The 22412-nt window shown below is 37.5% G+C and overlaps 1 non-coding gene and 1 pseudogene across 1 annotated transcript; one reads left to right on the top strand and one right to left on the bottom strand.

Annotated features, from left to right (window-relative positions):
- Positions 1–438: 438 nt before the first annotated feature.
- LOC122237503 lies at positions 439–542 on the bottom strand. The gene has a single exon (XR_006216110.1). It is a non-coding gene; the product is annotated as a U6 spliceosomal RNA (small nuclear RNA).
- A 16953-nt stretch (positions 543–17495) lies between these two features.
- The window catches only part of LOC122237109, a 188277-nt pseudogene continuing 183360 nt past the window's right edge, over positions 17496–22412 (top strand).

The raw sequence follows: 22412 nt of genomic DNA, 5'->3' as shown, positions 1-22412 counted from the left end.
ACCAATTCACCATCTTTCAGGGAGTCATAGCTTTGGAAGCCATTCCTCATGATGGCCTTATTTGCTGCACATGAAAGTTTTCTTCCTGTGACAACTTACTTGGTGCAATTTCTGCCTCACCAAGGAGTGAGCTCACGTGGTTTTGATTACAATCTCATATAGATTATAAAAGATAAGAAGAAAAAGAATAAGAAGAAAAAGAATAAGAAGAGAAGACGGAAGAGGAGGAGGAGGAGGAGGAGGAGGAGGAGGAGGAGGAGAAGGAGAAGAAGAAAAAGTTTATTTACTTGTGATGAGAACTTTTAGGATTTACTTCTTAGCAACTTTCAAATACACCATACACAAGTGTTAATTCTAGTCCTTATGTTGTACATTACATTCCCAATACTTATTTATCTAATAATTGGAAGCTTGTACCTTTTGCTAGTTGGAACCAGTGAAAATATGGAACACTTCATAAATTTGTGAGTCATTCATGCATAAGGCCAACGGTACTCTTCTCTGTATTGTTCCAACTTTTAGTGTATATACTGCTAAAACAAACACTTATTTCTTTTTTATTTTTGGGAATTTTGAGAATTCTTTATTCTGAAACAGCAACATATACCTTCTCAAATATATGGTTTGTAAATTTTTTTCCCCCTCAGCTTTGGCTTCTTTTATTTTAACAGTATCTTTATAAAGTAGATGGTTTTAAATTGATAAAATTTTATTATCAATTTTTCCCTTTTATATATTGGACTTTTGGGATCATAATCTAAGAAATTTTACCAAACATGCAGTCACAGAGATTTTGTAAGTTTTCTTCTACATTTTTTCTCACTTTAAGTTTTATAGGTCCACAATACATTTTGAGTTAATTTTTGTACAGTGTACTGTACTTTGTATAGTGCAAAGTATAGGTCAATGTTTATTTTGTACTTGAATGTTTAACTGTTACAGCAACTTTTATTGAACAGACTGTCTTTCCCCACTGAATTATCTTTGTACTTTGTCGAAGATCAGTTGTCCATAGATACGTATGTAAATCTATTTCTGGGCTCTCAAACTCCACTGATCTTTGTGTCTGTTCCTTCATCAAAACACATTATAGCTTTACAGTAAGTCTTGAAATTGGATACTGTGAGTCCTCCACTTTGTTCTTCATTTCCAAAATTGAGCTATTTTAGTTCTTTTAACTTTCTAAGCAAGTTTTAGAATTTGCCACTACCTAAAAAAAAAAGTATCCTACAGGGATTTTCTTTTTTTTAATATCAAATTTATTGTCTAATTGGTTTCCATACAACACCCAGTGCTCATCCCAAAAGTTGCCCTCAGCAATACCCATCACCCACCCTCCCAACCTTCCCACCCCCATGTACCCGCAGTTTGTTCTCAGTTTTTAGAGTCTCTTATGCTTTGGCTCTTTCCCTCTCTAACCTTTTTTTTTTTCCTTCTGCTCCCTGATGGTCTTCTGTTAAGATTCTCAGGATCCACATAAGAGTGAAAACATACAGTATCTTTCTTTCTCTGTATGACTTATTTCACTTAGCATAACACTCTCTAGTCCCATCCACGTTGCTACAAAAGGCCAGATTTCGTTCTTTCTCATTGCCACATAGTATTCCATTGTGTGTATAAACCACAACTTTTTTATCCATTCATCAGTTGATGGATATTTAGGCTCTTTCCATAATTTGGCTATTGTTGAAAGTGCCGCTATAAACATTGGGGTACAAGTGCCCCTATGCATCAGCACTCCTGTATCCCTTGAACAAATTCCTAACAGTGCTATTGCTGGGTCCTAAGATAGATTTATTTTTAATTTTTTGAGGAACCTCCACACTGTTAACCAGAGGGACTGAACCAGTTTGCATTCCCACCAACAGTGCAAGAGGGTTCCCGTTTCTCCACATCCTCTCCAGCATCTATAGTCTCCTGATGTGTTCATTTTAGCCACTTTGACTGGCATGAGATGATATCTCAGTGTGGTTTTTATTTGTATTTCCTTGATGAGGAGTGGCGTTGAGCATCTTTCCAAGTGCCTGTTGGACATCTGGATGTCTTCTTTAGAGAAGTGTCTATTTATGTCTTCTGCCCATTTCTTCACTGGATTATTTGTTTTTTGGGTGTGGAGTTTGGTGAGCTCTTAATAGATTTTGGATACTAGCCCTTTGTCTGATATGTCATTTGCAAATATCTTTTCCATTCCGTCGGTTGCCTTATACTTTTATTGATTGTTTCCTTTGCTGTGCAGAAGCTTTTTATCTTCATGAGGTTCCAATAGTTCATTTTTGCTTTTAATTTCCTTACCTTTGGGTATGTGTCAAGTAAGAAATTGCTGTGGCTGAGGTCAGAGAGGTCTTTTCCTGCTTTCTCCTCTAGGGTTTTGATGGTTTCCTGTCTCACATTCAGGTCCTTTATCATTTTGAATTTAGTTTTGTGAATGGTGTAAGAAAGTGGTCTAGTTTCAACCTTCTGCATGTTGCTGTCCAGCTCTCCCAGCAACATATATTAAGAGACCATCTTTTTTCCATTGGATATTCTTTCCTGCTTTGTCAAAGATTAGTTGGCCATACTCTTGTGTGTCTAATTCTGGGGTCTCTATTCTATTCCATTGGTCTATGTGTCTGTTTTTGTGCCAATACCATTTTGTCTTGATGATTACAGCTTTGTAGGAGAAGCTAAAGTCTGGGATTGTGATGCCTCCTGCTTTGGTCTTCTTCAAAATTACTTTGGCTATTCGGGACCTTTTATGGTTCCATACAAATTTTAGGATTGCTTGTTCTAGCTTTGAGAAGAATGCTGGTGCAATTTTGATGGGGATTGCATTGAATGTGTAGATAGCTTTGGGTAGTATTGACATTTTAACAATATTTATTCTTCCAACCCATGAGCACGGAATGTTTTTCCATTTCTTTATATCTTCTTCAATTTCCTTCATAAGTTTTCTATAGTTTTCAGCATGCAGATCTTTTACATCTTTGGTTAGGTTTATTCCTAGGTATTTTATGCTTCTTGCAATTGTGAATGGGCTCAGTTTCTTTATTTGTCTTTATGTTGCTTCATTATTAGTGTATAAGAATGCAACTGATTTCTGTACATTGATTTTGTATCCCGCGATTTTGCTGAATTCATTATCAGTTCTAGCAGACTTTTGGTGGACTCTATCAGATTTTCCATGTATAATATCATGTCATCTGCAAAAAGTGAAAGCTTGACTTCATTTTGCCAATTTTGATGCCTTTGATTTCCTTTTGTTGTCTGATTGCTGATGCTAGAACTTCCAACACTATGTTAGACAACAGCATGAGAGTGGACATCCCTGTCGTGTTCCTGATCTCATGGAAAAAGTTCTCAGTTTTTCACCATTGAGGATGATATTAGCTGTGGGCTTTTCATAAATGGGTTTTATGATATTTAAGTATGTTCCTTCTACCCTGACTTTCTTGAGAGTTTTTATTAAGAAAGGATGCTGAATTTTGTCAAATGCTTTTTCTGCATCGATTGACAGGATCATATGGTTCTTATCTTTTCTTTTATTAACGTGATGTATCACATTGATTGATTTGCGAATGTTGAACCAGCCCTGCATCCCAGGAATGAATCCCACTTGATCATGGTGAATAATTCTTTTTATATGCTGTTGAATTCGATTTGCTAGTATCTTATTGAGAATTTTTGCATCCATATTCATCAGGGATATTGACCTATAGTTCTCTTTTTTTGCTGGGTCTCTGTCTGGTGTAGGAATCAAAGTAATGCTGGCTTCATGGAATGAGTCTTGAAGTTTTCCTTCCGTTTTTATTTTTTGGAATAGCTTGAGAAGGATAGGTATTATTTCCGCTTTATATGTCTGGTAGAATTCCCCTGGGAAGCCAACTGGTCCTGGACTTTTATTTGTTGGGAGATTTTTGATAATGGATTCAATTTCTTTGCTGGTTATGGCTCTGTTCAAGCTTTCTACTTCTTGCTGTTTGAGTTTCGGTAGTGTGTGGGTGTTTAGGAATTTGTCCATTTCTTCCAGGTTGTCCAGTTTGTGGGCATATAATTTTTCACAGTATTCCCTGATAATTGCTTGTATTTATGAGGGATTGGTTGTAATAATTCCATTTTCATTCATGATTTTATCTATTTGGGCCATCTCACTTTCTTTTTGAGAAGCCTGGCTAGAGGTTTATCAATTCTGTTTATTTTTTCAAAAAAACAACTCTTGGTTTCATTGATCTGCTCTACAGTTTTTTTAGAGTCTATATTATTTCTGCTCTGATCTTTATTATTTCTCTTTTCTACTGGGTTTAGGCTGTCTTTGCGGTTCTGCTTCTGTTTCCTTTAGGTGTGCTGTTAGCTTTTGTATTGGGGATTTTTCTTGTTTCTTGTGGTAGGCCTGGATTGCAATATATTTTCCTCTCAGGGCTGCCTTTGCTGCATTCCAAAGCGTTTGGATGGTTGTATTTTCATTTTCATTTGTTTCCATATATTTTTAAATTTCTTCTCTAATTGTCTGGTTGACCCAGTCATTCTTTAGTAGGGTGTTCTTTAACCTCCATGCTTTTGGAGGTTTTCCAGACTTTTTCCTGTGGTTGATTTCAAGCTTCATAGCATTGTGGTCTGAAAGAATGCATGGTATGATTTCAATTCTTGTATACTTATGAAGGGCTGTTTTGTGACCCAGTATGTGATCTATCTTGGAGAATGTTCCATGTGCACTCGAGAAGAAAGTATATTCTGTTGCTTTGGGATGCAGAGTTCTAAATATATCTGTCAAGTCCATCTTGTCTGATGTATCACTCAGGGTCATTGTTACTTTATTGATCTTGTGTCTAGATGATCTATCCATTGTTGTAAGTGGAGTATTAATGTCCCCTGCAATTACCTCATTCTTATCAATAAGTTTGCTTATGTTTGTGAGTAATTGCTTTATATATTTGGGGGCTTCTGTATTCGGTGCATAGACATTTATAATTGTTAGCTCTTCCTGATGGATAGACCCTGTAATTATTATATAATGCCCTTCTTCATCTCTTGTCACAGCCTTCAACTTAAAGTCTAGTTTGTCTGATATAAGTATGGCCTCTCCAGCTTTCTTTTGACTTCCAGTAGCATGATAAATAGTTCTCCATCCCCTCACTTTTCATGTGAATATGTCCTCAGGTCTAAAATGAATCTCTTGTAGACAGCAAAGAGATGGGTCTTGTTTTTTATCCATTCTGATACCCTATGTCTTTTGGCTGGAGGATTTAGTCCATTTACATTCAGTGTTATTATAGAAAGATATGGGTTTAGAGTCATTGTGATGTCTGTAGGTTTCATGCTTGTAGTGATGTCTCTGGTACTTTGTCTCACAGGATCCCCCTTAGGATCTCTTGTAGGGCTGGTTTAGTGGTGATGAATTCCTTCAGTTTTTGTTTGTTTGGGAAGACCTTTATCTCTCCTTCCATTCTAAATGACAGACTTGCTGGATAAAGGATTTTTGGCTGCATATTTTTTCTGTTCATCACATTGAAGATTTCCTGCCATTCCTTTCTGGCCTGCCAAGTTTCAGTAGATACGTCTGGATTGCATTGAATCTATAAAGGAGCTTGCAGAGAATTTGACCAGTCAAAAACATTGATACTTCCAAACCATGAAGTGATTTGTAGTTTTCAGCACACAGAGACTGTACGTATTTGGTTGAATTTATACTTAAATATTTCATGGTTTTGGTTGTATTATAAATAGTATTGATTTTTAAATTAAAATTTGGCAATTGTTCATTGCCAATACAAAGAAATATACTTTATTTTTGATTATTTACCTTGTATCTTACTTCCTTGTTAAATTTACTCATTAGAGTAAACTTTTCTATCCCTTGGGATTTTAATTTCTTCTTTACCAATATATAAACCTTTTATTTCCTTTTTTTCCCCCTTACCTTAGTGTATAAGCTAAGACTTCTAATGTGTGTTTGAATAGGGATGGTTAGAACATCATTTTAAGGAGAAAATATTAATTCCTTCTTTTATCATTGATTATGATGTTTCCTGTAGATATTAATTTTTTAAAGATACCTTTATTAGGTTAACTAAGTTTCATTTATTTTTAGCTTACTGAGAGTTTTTAATAATAAATGGGTGTCAAACTTTACTTTTCCTATATCTATTGAAATGATCATATGGTTTGTCTTTAGTCTCTTGATACAATAATTTATACAGATTCATTTCCAAAAGTTGACCCCATGTTGCATTCTGGGGGCCAACTCTTTTTGGTTACAATGTACTACTCCTTTTCTGTGTTACTGAATTTGATTTGCTACTACTACTACTACTACTAGTACTATTATTACAATTATTAATTTTTGAGGTTTTTTTGTCTCCTGTTATGATAGGTATGGTAATATCTTATATGATTTTGGTTTCAGCATAATGCTAGACTCATAGAATAATTAGGAAAGTATTTCCTCTCTTCTGGTTTTTAGAAAGTTTTGTGTCAATTTAGTATCATTTATTCCTTAAATACTTGACCTAATTTGCCAGTATAGCCTTCCTGGGCCTGGAGTTTTCCTTGTTAGAAGGGTTTTAATAAAACTTCAATTTCTTTAATAGAGGTAGAGCTATTCAGACCACCTATTTTTTTTTCTTGAGCGAGCTTTGGTAGTTTGTATCTCTGAAGGGATTTTTTATTTTATATATATTTTAACATTTACTACATGATGAAAAACATTCTTTTATTAACATTTTAATGTCTTCAGAGCATACTTCATTCCAGATATTCACAATTTATATATATTTCCTATTCAGCATGACTAGAAGCTGATCAATTTTAAGTCCTCTTGAAGAACCTGTTCTTGTTATTAATTTTTCCCTATTTTTTTAATTTTAAATTTCAATGATTTCTGCTCTTACTGTTAGTTTTTTACCTCCCTCTGTTTGCTTTGGTTTTAATTTGCTCTGTTTCCCCTTATTTTCTTAAGGTGCATTCTTAGTTCATTGATTGGAAACCTCTCTTCTCTTTTTAATGTAAACATTAATGTCATAAATTTCTGTCTGTGCTCTGCTTCAGCAGCATCTCACAGTTTTTGATAATATTGTATTTTCAATTTTAATCGATTCAAAGTATTTTCTAATATCCTTGGTAATTTTCTCTTTGACCCTTGCATTATTTAATGCATGTTTTAAAGATGTGTAGTATTGGGGTATTTTCCATCTCTCTTTCTATGAGAGATGGTCCCAATATTGATACAGTTTTTGAAATCTTTGCTGTCCTGCCTTGGGTTTGTACGTGTGTCTATTCTGTACGTGTGTCACTCAAGAGTCGAAATGAGCAAACCTGTATAAGGGATTTTCCAACTTATAGAGTCAGTCTCCATAATGTATACAAACTGACAGTTTGAATGTTTCATTCAGAAAGAGCCAAAACTGTTCTTGAAAATGGAACAGTGGTGTTTTTTTTTTCTCAAGTTTTCGCATGTGGAAGAGTTCCTTGCAGAGACTGCTAAAAGATAGGTTGTGGAGCTTCAGATTTTGATTCACTAGGGTTAACATGGGCCCTAAGAACTTGTACGTCTAACAAGTTCCTCTGTGAGGCTGCTATTGCAGGTGGTGGGCCACAGTTTGAGTAATGCTAGTACAGAAGGCTTCTCATGATCTGGCCTCTGCCAGAGATGTACAGCTTTATCCTTCTCATCCCATTCTGAAGTTCAGCCCTATCAAACCATTTGTGCCCTGGACTGAACTGTCCTTTCCCACCATTTCTGCCTGCCCCATTCTTATCTCTAGAGCTTCTCATCTTTCAGGGGGCAGGCAGGAATCCATGAACATGCTTAAGTATGTGACATACACATCTAGAGTAGTGTCCCCTTGAAGCCAAGTACCTGCAGTAATCATTTTCTAAGTTTATTTATTTGGGGAGGGGGGCGGGGGCACAGAGAGAGGGAGAGAAAGAGAAAATCCCAAGCTGGCTCTGCACTGTCAGTGTAGTGCCTGATGGGGGGGTCTTGAATTCACAAACCGTGAGATCATGACCTGAGCTTAAATCAAGTGTCAGACGCTTAACTGACTGAGCCACTCAGGCACCCCTAAAGAAGCACTAATCATTTTTGTAGTCTCTGCTCATGCTTTTATCCTGTTAGAGACTTCACTGCTGCAATCATGCATACTCTTCCTCACTGGATCACTCCTGCCATGTATGTATCATTCCTGTCACACAATGGTCACTGAAGGCAGTAATGGTATGGGATGCTGCTGGTACCTTAGGAAGTTGTCCCTAGGACCTTCCTTCTCAATTGAGGATGGGACTTCTGACAGCAACTGGTCTTGGTTTTCAATGACATATTGACTTCTGTATTTTCTGATTTTTATTATTAATTTCTCTCTAAGTCAAACGTAAACCAAACACACAGTTTCTTGGAGATAGTACTTCATAATGATTAACCATTCTTATGTTTAAAGGAGAAAACTCACTTTTGTGATTAACTTAATGATTTTTTAATCTGTGGGACTGTGTTACTTAACCCTTCTGTGTCTCTGCTTTATCATCATTAAAATGATTAAGAGTGACATAAGTGATAAAATGACATAAGTGATTAAATGATTAAAATGACATAAGAGTAACTATGCTTCAGGATTAAATGAGCTAACTGTGATAAGATGACCAGCACAAATGAGATTTCACTAATTTTTCTGTATTATGGTTAATGTCACTATTGTTTCCATATTTGTCTATACATTATGGCTTTAGCTTACAGTTATGAGGATCCACCCACCAAAGTTTTATAAGCATGGACAGAGGGGATACTACATATTGAAAATACCAATTTCCTGCAGAAAAGTAGAAAGATGGTTGGTATTCAAGAGGATCTAACCAAAATCAGGGCCTTTCAGAGCTCGTCACTCACTCATGCCTAGGAGTAAACAATGTTTAGAGTTTGATCTTCTTTGATAATTCCTGATACTGAGAGATGTAGGAATACCCATGAAGGCCCCAGAAACTGTGGTCTTTATACATGAGTCATTTCTATTGAAGAGGCAGTGATATCATGGAGATAATGTGGGGTCCTGTCCTCCCTCTGGCATTGAGAGTATAGCCTTGAATACCTGTCCCATGAGGAGATGTGGTTGGAAAGCATCTCATGTCCTTAATCTCAAAAAAAAAAAAGTCACATTTCATGGAATAACTCTGATCCTAAACACTTTAGCTGAAAATATACCAAGAGACACTCAGGCTAAATTTGACACACATTTGATTAGTGGGACCTGAGCCATTATTCACTTTGCACACATAATAACTACTAGGAGCATCAATAGTTGGACCAGATTATGCCAGTCTCTTCCAAACAGTTGTTTAATTATTAGAAGTAAGTATTTAGAAACTTGGTAACAAATATTTGGAAACAAGAGTTTGTAATTCCATTTCTTCTTCAAGCATGATTCATGAAGATTTTAGAAAAGAAGCTTATTCTCTTTGATTTCTGCAAAGAAAATTATAAGACAAATGGCACATTAGCTACATCATGCTTGATCTACACTCTACTGCCTCCCTTAGTGGATTTTGCAGATTAACGAGGTGATGTTCTTTAAAGATGACAAAGTCCCATGCATTAACAATGCAACCAAAATGCAGATTTTTCAAATCAGTCTTGAAGGAGGATGTGAAGAATAATATATGAGAGCCATGTTGGCAATAGAAATACAATGTAAGCTACATACTTACCTAAGTTTTCTAGTAGCTACATTAAAAGAAGTAAAAAAAAGTGAAATTAATTTTAATATTTTATTTAACACTGAATATTCCAAATTATATTACTTCAACATGTAATCAGTGTGCAAATATTAATGAATTATTTGCATCCTTTTTTCATATTGAGTCTTCGAAATTCAACTTACATTTTACATTTGAGGTACACCTGATTGTGGACTCCTTACATTTCAAGAGCTTAATAATCGTGTGTGGCTACTGTATTGGACAGTGCAGTTTTTAATCCTCAAAAATTTTTAAGTTTCAGTTAGTTGACATACAGTGCTGTATTAGTTTCAGGTATATAATATAGTGATTCCACACTTCTATATATCACTCAGGTTCATCATGACAAGTATACTTTTCAATCCCCATCACCTATTTCACCCATGGCCTTCTCCACCTCCCTTCTGGTTACCATCAGTTTGTTCTCCATAGTTGAGTGTGTTTCCTGGTTTGTTTGTCTCTCTCTCTTTTATTCCCATTGCTTGCTTGTTTCATCTCTTAAATTCCACATACGAGTGAAATCATATGGTATTTGTCTTTCTCTGACTTATTTTGCTTAGATTAATACTCTAGCCCCATCCATGTCATTGCAAATGGCAAGATTTCATTCTCTTCTAATGGAGAAGATACATGCACCCCTATGCTTACCACAGCATTGTTTACAATACTTAAGATACGGAAGCCACCCAAGTATCCATTGATAGACGAACGGATAAAGAAGGTATGGTGTATATACATAACAGAATATTATTCAGTCATAAAGAAGAATGGACAGGGCAATTTTACAGGAGAGAAAAATAAATCAAATATTTTTTGTTCCTTTCCTAGTCATTTCCTGGTTTGTCGTGTGCTTGCAATGGGTTCTCTAGAAACATACAGGTCTGTATGACTTTGCTTTCTGCTCTGCCCTTCTGGAGCATTCTGTCTACCATCCCTTCCAACCTCTTGTCACTCTGGCAAGTTCCTATTCTTCCTTCAAAGTCCTAATAAAGTATCTAAGTCAATATCCCTGGGAAGTTTTACACCCTGGCTTCCAGACATAATTAATTTGTTTTTCTGTTTGTGTACTTAACATACTTGTATTATTTACACTTATTTGTTTTCATGTTTTTCTCCTTACTTCAAGTGTCTTGAAAGCTTGAACTGTGTATCCTTCATGTTTATGTCCCAATGAATATACATGCTAACATACAGTAGATACTGAATAAATGGCTCTGAGATAGTAATTTTAAACTCAGGTCTAGGGAAGCTTCTAAAGGCTTCCCTCTGTCCCTAATGTACTCTGTTTAAAAAGAATACTGGGAAAGCTAAATTAGATGCCGACTGCACCCAATGTAACATGACTGTACTGATACATATTAATAATTATTTTAAGTTTATTTATAATTTATTTTGAGAGAGAGAGAAGACTGATGGGCAGAGTGAGAGGGAGAGAGAGAGAATCCTTGAGCCCGATGGCAGGGCTCAAACTAATGGACCATGAGATCATGACCTGAGCCAAAGTCAGATGCTTAACGAGTTCCCCAATAATTATTAATGAAATGTTAATATATCTTTGTTTCTTACTTATTATCTTTATCTTCTTAAATATTCCTGCTCAGTGATCAATTAAGTACAAAGCAACATGAATTTGGCTGAAATGAAATGCAGTTTTCAGAAAGTATAAGCAGATTCTGTCAAAAAAGAAGAAAGGATAAGCGTGTATAAGACATCATCTTATTTTGAATATGGAATAAGCAGGGAAAGGGGATATGATAAATAATGGAGTTAACATAGAATATTATGAAGGTTCTAGCCTCATTCTGGGTGGGAGGTTCACAGGTTTTATTAGCTACTTATAACTAACAGTTCATTGAATAAATAAATACAAATTAGAGAATGTAAAGATAACCTATACCCAAGTCCATTGACAATGGTACTCGTAGTGATGGCATATTTGCTTTGCTATGCTTTTCCACACTGATGACAGCCTGTGGGTGAGTCACATCCTATACCATGCTGCTTTTCTTCCAATTAAAGTATTTTTTTCTGTTTATTCACTGTTTTCTTGCTGTTTTCTATCTTTCCATTACCATTTCTTCTACATTTTTTCACAATTCTTATACGTGACTTATCCAATTGTAAACTTCTTAGGTCTTTTAAAATGTTGTTAGATATTAATAAATCTTTGCATGAGCCTTGTATTGGTGCATAAACACTCCAACATTTGGCCACTGGACATTGTCTCATCCCTCAGAGCTCTGTGGGTTGGTTGGGTGTAGCTGGGCAGTTTTGCTAGGGTCTGTCATTTTCTTATGGGAAGATGGTGGCTGGGGTTCCAGTCCTCTGTCAGTTTGGCTGAGCTGTACATCTAAGGGTGCTGGAGGTGATGCTGGCTGTCAGCTATGGGCATTTAACCAAAATGTACCTGAGCCTTTTTCACCTATCTTGGGATTCTCATAGCATGGTGGTGGGGCCTAAGAGCAGAAGTTGCATGTCTTCTTATGACATAGACTCAGAAAATCCAGAATGTTCCTTTTGCTGTTCTCTATTGGCCAAGGGAGTCACTAAGGCCAGCTACACAAGGAGCAGGGATTAGACCTCACCTCTCGTTAGGAAGAGCAGCTGAGACTTTGATCTACCACATTTTGATCTACCACACTCTTTTTATATACATTTTTAAGCACTATATTTGCTCTTTACAGAAATTATAAGCTTAATTTAAAAGATTAGAATAAATTCTCAGAAATATATGTAGTTCTAAGGAAAAGTCACTGCATATTCATCACATTTAAAATTTAACATGTTTTGTTTTCAGATCATCACTGGACACTTGTAACCATTGAACAAGTATTTAAGTGGAAATTCTGTCCAACCTGGAGGAATATCTGTATATAGATTGTACATGTGGTGATGAAATGGCTGAAAAATATGACCATAATGCATTTTGTTATTTTTTCCATGGGTCTTTTCTTAAAATATAATTTATTGTCAAACTGGCTAACATACAGTGTGTAGTGTGCTCTTGGTTTTGTGAGTAGATTCCCATGGTTCATTGCTTACATAAAACACCCAGTGCTCATCCCAACAAGTGCCCTCCTCATCTATTTCCCCTTCTCTCCCTTCCATCAGCCCTCTGTTCTCTGTATTTAAGAGTCTCTTATGGTTTGTGTCCTCCCTCTCTGTTTGTAACAATTTTTTCCCCTTCCCTTCCCCCATGGTCTTCTGTTAAGTTTCTCAAGATCCACATATGAGTGAAAACATAATACCTGTCTTTCTCTAACAGAACTATTTCACTCAGCATAATACCTTCCAGTTCCATTCACATTGCTTCAAACGGCATGATTTCATTCTGTCTCATTGCCAAGTAGTGTCTATAATGCATTTTAAAGTCAAACCCAAAATAACTGTTGGGTTATTTTGTTATTTTTATTTAATTTTATTTAGTTTTTATTCTGTTTTCCTTCATGCTTTTGTATAAGTGAGTACTGGCTCCATCTACAGACTTCATTATGACCACTTCATGGTCACTAAATATACATACTTCTGCTTTTTCTTCAAGAATGTTATCAGTATCTACTCCTTGTGGCAGATTATTATTTTTCTAAAACAGATGCAACAATATTTCCTATCCCACATGCTTTTTTGCCTTTTTAAAAATAAACTTTATTTTTAGAACAATTTTAGATGATTTATAAAAATATTATCAAGATAGTGCAGAAGATTTTCATATAACCTATACCTCATCTCCCTATTATTAGCATATTACATTAGTATGATATATTTTTCATAATTAATGAACAAATATTGATACATTAGTATGAACTATTGTATCCATACATTTATCTAATATACATTTCCTGTTTTGGGATCTCATCAACTTTGTCCTCATGAATCCTCAGCCTCCTCTGTGCTGTGACACTCGCATGCCACTGACATTTCTTCTATTAAGAGGTGGTCTCTGTTCCCTCCCGTGAGTCTGGCAGACTTATGGCTTAGCACGAGGGGTGCTATTTATATATGGTAGCCCATATAAGGCAGACCTTTATGGTAACCCATATAAGGCAGACCTGCTTCCTTAGGATGCTTGCTCTCAGAACCCAGAGCACTCTGAGGAAGCCCAAATTGGCTCATATGGAGAGGTCACATGAACAGGGCAAATATAATTATTTCTGCTAATAACCCAGCTGTGGTTCCAGCCAATATCAAAAATCAACCACTGGATATGTCTCTAGCAATGCCTCCAGATAATTTTAGTCTCTAACTATTGAGTCACTACGTCAAATCTTCAGCTGAGGGTCTAGACTTCATGTCACAGAGAAAAGCCAACCTCAGTGTGCCCTGTCCGACTCCTAACACAGAATCCAGAAGAATAATACAGTGATTGTCTTATGACACAAGTTTGGGTTGTTATATGGCCATGGTAACTAGAATGCTTGAAATTCACAAATTGTTTTAAATCCTGATTTCATGCTGTAAATGGGAAACAGTAGCCAGGAGGGAACAGGATATTTCCTCAGGAACAACTGGAAGTAGCAGGAGTCATTTGTCATATTATTTCCTATTTATTGTAAGAATAAATAAATGTTTATCAAGTGCCTATCATGTGCCAGGCACTGTTATCAGTAAAGAAAACATCAATGAAGAAAATGAAGATCCCTTCTTTTACTGAGCTGCTATTTAAACAGAAGAAGACAGACACAAACAATAAATATCATAAATAAGTAAATGCATAGGGGTTTGAAGGTGTTAAATGTAATTAAGAAAAGGAAAAAGAAAGCTTGTCACAGGGCTAAGGGACAAGAGTGCTGTGGGCTTCTCACAACATTAAACAGGAAGGTCAGAATAGGTCTGATTGACATATATGAGCAAAGACTGAAGGGGACCACCAGGCCAAAGTCACCCAGAAAGCAGAGCCTGAGACGAAGATCAAGTATAAGGCTGGGATAGTAGAGAGAGAGAGAGAGAGAGAGGAGAAGTGAAGACAAGAGGCGAGCAAAACCATGTGATGAGGTGAGTTATGGAGTAGGCTGTCTTCCTAACAGTCCACAGAGAAGTGGAAGATTACTTGGCAGAGTGTTCACTCAGGAGTGAACAAATGTCCTCAGGAGGCTCACAGGATGGGCTTCACTTTACTGAGGATTCCCCATCTTCTGCTACCTCCCAGTGGCCCTGGGGCCTTTAGATTCCATCATTCTTCTGGCCATTCAGGAATCCAGTCCAACAGTTTGCCATTTATCTGATCCTGAGCCAGAGGCACACAGTTTGTCTCTCTTCTGAGCCTGGACTAGCAACTCACATTGAGCCTTTCTTTTGAGTCTGGGCCATCAGTGCACAGTGTACCTTACACTTGAGCCTGGACTAGCAGTGCCTAGTATGTCTCTTATCCAAATGCAGGTATGGCCAGGCAGCTAAGGGAAGTTTGAGCTTGGGCTGAGGCTGTGGGCCTGGGAATGCAGCTGCGATTCCTGCTTTGCAGAGCCTGGAAAGGGCTCAGCAAATGTTGCAGGGTCAGGATCAATGTCCTGACTATGGTACCTTAGAAAGAAAGTGGAAATGCAGGGAGTCTGAATAGGGCTGCAGGTACTATCCATTTCCAGAGCTGAAGGAGTTTTCCATGTAGAAATCTAGGGCAAGGATGCTCTGGATAGACAGCTTGTTTGAGAATGAACCAACATGGCTTGGACATGGGAGCAAGAAGGAAAACAAGGGAGAAAAAGTTTGAGAGGAACAGAGACCTGGGAGGGGCAGGGCCTGTGGGCCTTAGGACTTTGGCCTTTACTCTGAATAAAGCACATGTCACTAGATGGAAGATTTGAGTAGAGGTTTGGAATGGTTGTTTATATTTTGAAAGGATGACTCTGGCTGTTGGGTTATAAATATTCAATGAGACTGTTTCATAGGAGGTTAAAGAAGCAGAGAGCTTAGGATGTTAGGATAATAAGGAGGAAAAAGGACGATGGCTCAGATAAAGCTGGTGGTATAAGGTAGTCCTAGGTGGATTCTCTCTGAAGGTAGAGTAGGCAGAATTTCCTAATGGATTGGATATAAGGTGTGAGAGAAAGAAATGAGTTCATGTCTCTTGGCATAGCAGGATGGATGCAGTCACTATCACTTTGCAAAGGGAAAGTGGCAAGTGCAGCAGCTGTCTGGGAGCTCAGAACTCCTGTTTGAATATGAGGGAGTGAGACATTTAGGTATAGACATTAAGTTCATAATAGGATGCAGGAGTAAAAAAGAGATGCATGATATACTTTCTAATTAAGGGAAACTGAGCTTAGACATCTTTATTCCCTGGAGGTCATTCAGCTCTAAGAGGAGGACTTAGGGTGTTGTTCACTTCAGCAGTTGCTGGTGGGAATGGCGTGTCACATGGGCTGATTGAAGACAGCCTGGCAGGCTGTCTAACCACATCACATGTTTTCAATATTTTGGAAATTAAATTGAGCCCCTCTAATTCACCTAGTGAAAATGAACACGTTGAGTATGCCTGGCCTTGTTGTCTCCCGTGGACTAAAGCCTCCCATTAGGGAAGCCATTGGTTACCTGGGACTTAGCAGAGGGTAACAAGACTGATCTGTACTTATGACTGGCTTCTCCAGTTTGAGCTGCCTGACCTTGAGGGACTTATCCACCTCTTTAATGCTTGCATTTCCTCACTTTTAAATGTGTATTTTAATACTCAGATCACCGTATTGTATGAAAAACCAAAAGTTCAGGGCATAGCCAGACACATAGTCAGTGGTTAGTAAATGAAAACTTGTATGATGATGATAGTGGTGGTGGTGGTGGTGGTGGTGGTTCTCAAAGGGTGCACTCTTTTCTGAAGACATTTCCTTCCTAATTTCATAAATTAGGAAGTGGTCTCATTATATGATGTCCTGTGGTGCTTCTGAGTGGGTAGGTTTGCAGTTCTAGGGGATTTTTTTCTTGTTGTTGATGAAGCCACTTGATGGGTTTGAGCTGACAATTGTAAATTAGCAGAAATACTTCTGAGACATCCACTTTCCATATCACTCAGCGAAACAACCTGACTATGACAGCCAAGAGGATGCAATGGGGGAGATTGTATCACTTGGGACTGATATACTGGAAAAACAACACAAAATGTGCACATTGTCAGGACCTCAAGTGCTCAACTGAAGGATCTAGGTAGGTTTACAGCAAGCAGCAGGGCAGTGTGACAATGCATTTTGAGCTCTGGGCCTGGATCTGTGCAGGGCTTCTTTCATAACTCTCTCTCATCAAAATCTTCATGGAAGGCACCAATGTACCCATTTTCACTGACTAGGGATCTGAGGCTGAGACCTTCAGTAGTATGCCAAGGCCACAGACTGAGTGCAGGGTGGCTAGGACTTGAATCAACCCATGGGTGCAGGTAGTCACCTCTCTGTGCACCTTGCTAAGAGGCTGAGGGATGGAGGTATAGGACATAGGAGAGTGGGGGGCCAGGCTAGCATTAGCAGGCAAGAGCTGCTCCTCATCTGTGTCCCAGTGTTATTAATTGGAAATGGTCCATGCTACTGAAACTCCAGTGCACCATCTTGAAATGGAAGAAAAGAAGCAATGGGTATTCTGACTAGACAGAGGTCTTCATAGCTGGAAGAAGAGTGGAATTTTGGTTTTTCACTACAGAAAAAGAAAAGCTGTATTTATACATTGGCTTTAAGTTATCACCAGAAGAAACATTTTCTTAATTTTTAAAAATGTATACCCCTGTGCATTAAAACTTTCTCTTCAGGGGCTAATTTGTCTCATTAACCCTCTTCGGAGTTTTGCAGCATCCAACTGTTTTAAATACTCTCCAGCTCATGGAAATGGGGCATCCTGCAGCTGTAGCCTTGCAGCCATCCTATTGCGCTGCACCTCCAACCCTGGCTGAGTCAAGTTGCTTGGAACCTGACCAGTTATGGTGGAGTCCCTGCAGGGGAGGCATGCTAACAACATTTCATTCATCTCATGAGTCTTCCTTTGCTTGGGGCTCCCTGGAAGACAAACTCTAAACAGAAGAGACCATTTTCATTCAGCTAAGAAAATAAATGCTGGTCAGAAACAATCTCATCATATATTGAAAGCCAAGGACTCAACACCTAAGTTGTTTACAATATGCCACAAAACCAACTCAGAACCCTCCCATAAGTACACTTGGAAAGCACATTTTCTACACCAGTTTAATGGGAAAAAAATAAACCAGTTACATAACTACTTACAACGTTCACTTAAACGATGGTTTACAGACCTTTTAAGTTAACCTGATAAGATTCTTTTAAGGTTTGGGAAACTTTGTTTCTTTTTTTCCTTGTAAAATAGCTTTTGGTAACTCACTGCTGGAAAGTTCCATAGGTCCTCACTTTATATAGCCCTTCTATTTCAGTACCTACCCCTTTTAATAAATAAACTTTAAATTTTAGATAGTTTTATATTTGCAAAAATAGAATAGAGTTCTCCTATACTCCTTCCCCAATTTTACCATTATGAGTGATTTATATTAGTATGTTAACTTCATTGCAATTGACACATTATTATTAATTAAAGTCCATACTTTATTCAGACTGGCTTAGTTTTTACCTGATGTCCTTTTTTGTTTCTGATACCATCCAGGATATTTGTATCTCATCATCATGTCTCCTTACACTCCTCTTGGCTGTGGCAGTTTCTCATAATTTACTTGTTTTTGATGACCTTGACTGTTTTGAAGAGTACTACTTTAACTATTTGTAGAATGTCTCTTGGGATTTATTTGTTTCTCTTATTTGGGTATATGGGCTTTGTTGGGGAGAACCACAGAGGTGAATTGCCAGTCTTATGGCATCATATTCAAAGTATATGCCATCCCAGATAATCCTTTTTTCTTGGCTTTTCCAACTTTCAGAGGCTGCCTGTACTCCTTGGTTTATGGTCCCATTCCATTTTCAAAGTCTCCAGTGGCTGATGGAGACTTTCTCACATTGTGTCACTGTGACAGCTAGTCTTCCCCCTTCTGTATCTCTTCTATTTATAAGGAATCTTGTCATTACTTTGGGCCCAGTTGGATAATCCAGGGCAATCTTTTTATCTGAAGGTCGTCCGATTAAAAAATTTAGTTCCACCTGCAACCTTAATTCCCCCTAGTCATGCAATTCAACATATTCACATTTTCCTGGCATTAAAATATGGACATTGAGGAGCCATTAATCTGCCTACACAAAAGCCAAAATCTGAGTGCTACATGTGCTTATTACTGCTGAAGTAGAATTGTTTCTAGCTCCTCTCAGCAGACACAACAAGGAAATATATGCATTTTTTCAACCCATCTATACACACACATACACACATACATGTCCATCTGTATCTATACTAAGCCCCTTGATTATAACCTTCCACTACAACAATGATAAGATTGGTTCCTACTATCTGCCATCATTTTACTTAATTATTCAATTACAATATATATAGATAATTTATTTGTCTATATGAACCTCTACACGAAACAACTTCATCAATTACAGTATAATTTCTATGTGTGGTTCCTTTTGTGTTTAGGCTTACAGATTATCTTCATTTCTAATTTTACTTGAGTCAACACTTTTAAGCCCACCACTTTCAGGGAGGTTATTTCATATATTTGTAATACAGCTTTTGTTTATTTCTTTTCTTTTCTCCTTTCTTTCTTTCTTTCTTCTTTCTTTCTTTCTTTCTTTCTTTCTTTCTTTTTTTTTTTTTTAATTTTTGGTCACAGCCTGAATTCCATTCTGGGATTCCCAGCCACTTTGAATATAAAAAAAAAAACTTAAGTGGGACATAGTATGGGGGGGGGCAGAGCACAAGGGTTCACAAGGGTAGGGGCAGGCAATTAGTAAAAATAATCCAACAGCTCAGAAAATACCCTGGAAAAGAATGTTTAGCATCATCTTGACTGTTCACTACATTCCTAACCATCTTTTATCTTATTTTATTTTATTTTATTTCATTTCATTTCATTTCATTTCATTTCATTACTTCATTATTCTTATGGTTTCAGGAGTAAAATTTAGTGATTCATCATATATATATATATATATAACACCCATTGCTCATCCCAGCAAGTGCCCTCCTTAATGCCCATCACTCATTTAGCCCATTGCCCCACCCAACACCCCACCAGCAACCTTCAGTTTGTTCTCTGTATTGAATAGTCTCTTATGGTTTGCTTCCATCTCTGTTTTTGTATTAGTTTTTCTTCCCCTTCCCTATGTTCATTGGTTTTGTTTCTCAAATTCCACATATGAGTGATATCCTATGATATTTATCTTTCTCTGACTGACTTATTTCACTTAGCATAATACATCTACTTCCATCTAAGGTTGCAAATGGCAAGATTTCATTCTTTTTCACCACTAGATAATATTCCATCGTATGTGTGTATATGTGAATATATATATATATATATATATATATATATATTCCATTCCACATCTTTATCCATTCATCAGACAATGGGCATTTGGGCATTTTCCATGATTTGACTATTGTCAATAATGCTGCTATAAACATTGAGGTGCATGTGCCCCTCTGAATCAGAAATTTTGTATCCTTTGGATAAATACCTAGTAGTGCAATGTTGGGTCATAGGGTAGCTCTATTTTTAATTTTTGGGGGCACCTCCAAACTGTTTTCCAGAGTGGCTGCACCAGTTTGCATTCCCACCAACAGTGCAAAAGTGTTACCCTTTCTACTCATCCTCGCGACATTTCAGCCATTCCAACAGGTGTGAGGTGGTATCTCACTGTGGTTTTGATTTGTATTTCCCTGATGTTGAGTTATGTTGAGCATCTTTTCATGTTTCTGTTATCCATATGAATGTCTTCTTTGGAAAAATGTCTATTTATGTCTTTTCCCATTTCTTCAGTGGATTATTTGTTTTTTTGGGTATTGAGTTTGATAAGTTATAGATTTTGGATACTAATTATCCAATATTCCATTTGAAAATATCTTCTCCCATTATGTCAGTTGCTTTATTTTTGTTGTTTCCTTTGCTGTGCAGAAATGTTTTACCTTAATGAGGTCCCAATAGTTCATTTTTGCTTTAGTTTCCTTTGCCTCTGGAGACAGATCAAGTAAGAAGCTGCTGTGGCCTAGGTCAAAAAGGTTGCTGCCTCTTTTTTCTCCTAGGAGTTTGATGCTTTCTTGTCTTACTTTTAGGTCTTTTATATATTTTGAGTTAATTTTTGTGTATCATGTAGGAAGGTATTCCAGGTTCATTCTTCTGCATGTCGTTGTCCAGTTTTCTCAACACCACTTGCTAAAGAGACTGTCTTTTATCCATTGGGTATTATTTCCCGCTTTATTGAAGTTTAGTTGGTACGCATTCTACAAAATACAACATTCTTTGCTGGTAAAAACCCCCAAGAAAGTAGACATAGAACAAACATACCTCAAGATCATAAAGGCCATATACAAAAGACCCACAGCTAATATCATTCTCAATGGGGAAAAACTGAGAGCTTTCCCCCTAATGTTAGGAACATGACAGGGATGTCCACTGTCATTACTCTTGTTCAATATAGTGTTAGAAGTTCTTGCCTCAGCAATCAGACATCCAAATGAAATGAAAAGCACCCAGATTGGTATGGAAGAGGTCTAATTTTCACTCTTCATGGACAACATGATAGTTTATGTGGAAAACCCAAAAGACTCCACCAAAAAAACTTCTAGTACTGATACATGAATTTAGCAACGTTGCCGGTTATAAAATCAATGTACAGAAACCTGTTGCATTTCTATACACCAATAATAAGACAGAGACATCAAAAGATTGATTTTATTTATAACTGCACCCAAAGCCATAAAATACCAAGAGGTAAAAGATATGTACATTGAAAACTACAGAAAGCTTATGAAAGAAATTGAAGAAGACACAAAGAAATGGAAAAAACACAGTCCATGTTCATGAACTGGAAGAACAAATATTGTTAACATGTTGATACTAACCAAAGCAATCTACATACTCAATGCAGTACCTATCAAAATAACACCAGCATTCTTCACAGACCTAGAACAAACAATTCTAAAATTTACATGGAAGCAGAAAAGACTTCAAATAGCCAAAGCAATCCTGAAAAAGAAAAGCAAAGCTGGAGTCACCACAATTCCAGACTTCAAGCTGTATTACAAATCTGTAATCATGAAGACAGTATGGTACTGGCACAAAAAACAGACACATAGAGAGGCTTCTGGGAAGATGGCAGCGTAGGAGGATGCTGGGTTCACCGCGTCCTGCTGATCAATTAGATTCCACACACACCTGCCAAAATAACAAGAAAACCACCAGAAGACTAGCAGAATGGATTCTCCAGAGCCAAGGGTAGACAAGAGGTCCATGGAAGAGGGTAGGAAGGGCGGAGAGGTGATGCGCACTACATGGACTGGTGGGAGGGAGCCAGGGCAGAAGGGCAGCCCACCAACCAAGCAGAGCCCCCAAGTCTGGCTTGCAAAAGTGGAGGGGCTGGATTCAGTGTGTTCAAACAGCAAGTGGGACTTAACATCTGGAAGGTTATAAGTTAACAGCTCTGCTCAGAGAGCGGGAGGGCTGGAGGACAACTGGAAGGAGAGTTGTTGAGCCTCAGACAACAGAGCACAGCTTGGCAGGGAACAAAGGCACTCAGCAGCACCACCTCCCTCACCCATCCCCCAGCCAAAATCACAAAGGGAACCAGTTCCTGCCAGGGAAATTGCTTGCACCATGCAAACACCCAATGCTGTGCTTCTTTGGATCC

The sequence above is a fragment of the Panthera tigris genome, chromosome A3, assembly GCF_018350195.1.
Source record: "Panthera tigris isolate Pti1 chromosome A3, P.tigris_Pti1_mat1.1, whole genome shotgun sequence".
NCBI classification, from domain to species: Eukaryota; Metazoa; Chordata; class Mammalia; order Carnivora; family Felidae; genus Panthera; species Panthera tigris.
This window is presented reverse-complemented; position numbering and strand designations above follow the sequence as displayed.